The sequence below is a fragment of the Opisthorchis viverrini genome (assembly GCF_000715545.1).
Source record: "Opisthorchis viverrini unplaced genomic scaffold opera_v5_232, whole genome shotgun sequence".
Lineage (NCBI taxonomy): Eukaryota > Metazoa > Platyhelminthes > Trematoda > Opisthorchiida > Opisthorchiidae > Opisthorchis > Opisthorchis viverrini.
In genome coordinates, this window is record NW_008751891.1 from 455881 (window position 1) to 458062 (window position 2182).

The following is a 2182-nucleotide window of genomic DNA, read 5'->3' on the forward strand; positions in this document are numbered from 1 at the left end:
TGACGCCATAGGTGTCTCAAATTAGCAAACGCGACCCGAACCTTGCAGATTCATCCGTCACACCACAGTCGAGACTAATACCACTTCCACAACTTCGAGTGCTTCCCCTGGATTATAAGTGGCACGTTCAGTGACTACACGTCCAGGAGCATGAACTTACACTTCGTGGGTGCAAATGCATACCAAAGGACGTTATGACTTTGGTCAGTTCACCCAAGAACATGCACCACCCCTTCGATGACGAGAACGATTTCGTCTGCGTATTTCAGATCTACAAGGTTATTGTTAAAGGCTATTCGAACACCGGAGTTTTGGAGACCTTCCAGCGTTCGTCTCATGATTTCATCGATCACAAACTTTAATAGGAATGGGGAGAGTTGGCATCTCTGACGGACACCACTTTATTTGCGGAAGATTTTGGAGAGCCCGGCGTACACTCTCGTCCGTCCGGAAGTCTGGGAATACAAACAGCTTATTATGTTCAAGAACTTCCTGGGTATTCCTTGGTGAGCACGTGTGTCAAGCCAGACAAGTCCAGCTTATTATGTTCAAGAACTTCCTGGGTATTCCTTGGTGAGCACGTGTGTCAAGCAGATCAGACCAGTCAACCGAGTCAAAAGCGCTTTGGATATCGAAGAATACTTGAATTGTGGATCCCTTATACGTATGGCGTCGTTCTAACACCTGACGAAGTGTGCGTGAGGTCAACACAACCCCTACCAGGCCAGAATCCCGATTGCTCCTCTCAGGTCAGTATCTCACGAGCCACCGTAAAGCGACGAACCACAGGTGACGCCATCTGTTTCGTTACGACAGGGATTAAGCTGACCCCACCGTGGTTGCTATACTACGAGCCCCTTTTTTGAAAACGGGCACTATCATCGACTCTCTCCAGTTGTCTGGGACAGACTCCTTATCCCAAATGCAAGCAAACAGATCAGACAAGCGTAAACTGAGGACTTCACCCCTATCTCGGAACGATGCGGGTGGGAGATCATCCGGACCAGAGGCTCGGTGGCGCTTGAGAGGACATATGCAGTCGTAAATCTCCGATGCCGTATGTGGTCCAACGTTCACCGACTAGGGTTCCACTTCACCTGTGGACCCTAGATGAGTGCCAGCTGGTGGTCACGACAGTTGTTGTTCGAAGTACTCAGCCCACCAGTCGAGGTGTTCTTCTTTATTCGATGATGGTTTCGCTCACACGCGGTTTCCGGGGACAGATCGCACGGATCACCTGAAATAAACTTCGGGCAGTACCCGCTTTCTGCTCGTCTTCCATCTCTNCTCTTAAATTTCATTGGTTTTCCGTGTCGGCGTGCACGCTCTTTCTCTTGACGTCTGATAGTTGGTGGGGCCAAGTTATGTTCGAGATAGCAGGGAATATTTCTCCGAGATTTAAGCTGTACTCCTGTTTGGTCTGATATCTAGTGCTTGAGTGGGCCTGGTAGCGCCGTGCCACAGGCAAAACTTTCAGCAAAGCGCAAAGCGGTGGCGATCTCTTCCCAGTATGAATTCACGTCTTATGGTGGAGCAGTTGGAAGAGACTCTAAAAACCGATTACGGTGAATTAATCCAACATCCGGATCTGCCACTCTCTCAGTTACCAAGCAACTTGTCCGCACCTTAGGCAGCTCAGGGAAACGTGGGGACTCCGGGTGTGTGCGTGGTCAGAACCCGCAAATGTGTTCCAAAAAGACCGGCAGTCAGTTATCGATCCGCGTCATCGGTAACTGATGGCAATGTGGTCGATTTGAGTTTGTGGCCGGCCTGCCGCTGGAGGACACCGTGTGGCCAGACGACTTCGGCTGTTTCGGAAGTTCGTACTGTATAAAAACAGCCTGCGATCAGCACACAGCTGAAGCAATCGTTCCCCATTGTCCGTACGTACCGAGTCCAGTCCATGTCGAACTCCCAATTGAGTCTCAGATGCACTTAGCCAGCACACTTGCGCTTTCATATCTCCGGCAACCACCACAATGTCTGAGCTTTTAGCTCGCCGCAGCAGAGCATTCAGGGCGTCGTAAAACCTGTCTTTGACGGTGTCAGAGCTACAATCAGTTGGGGCATAGGCAGACACGATAAACAGACATCTATCAACTTGCCGCTTGTGAGACTCCTTCACAGACGTTGCCAGACGAACCGCACAGAGGCGACTATCAACAGGTATCCACTCAAGTAA

At 50.3% G+C, this 2182-nt stretch overlaps 1 protein-coding gene across 1 annotated transcript in view; it reads right to left on the minus strand.

Annotated features, from left to right (window-relative positions):
• The window catches only part of T265_14657 (hypothetical protein), a gene marked incomplete at both ends in the record, with an annotated part of 81444 nt that overhangs the window by 44530 nt on the left and 34732 nt on the right, over window positions 1–2182 (minus strand). The gene's annotated exons all lie outside the window — the stretch shown is intronic.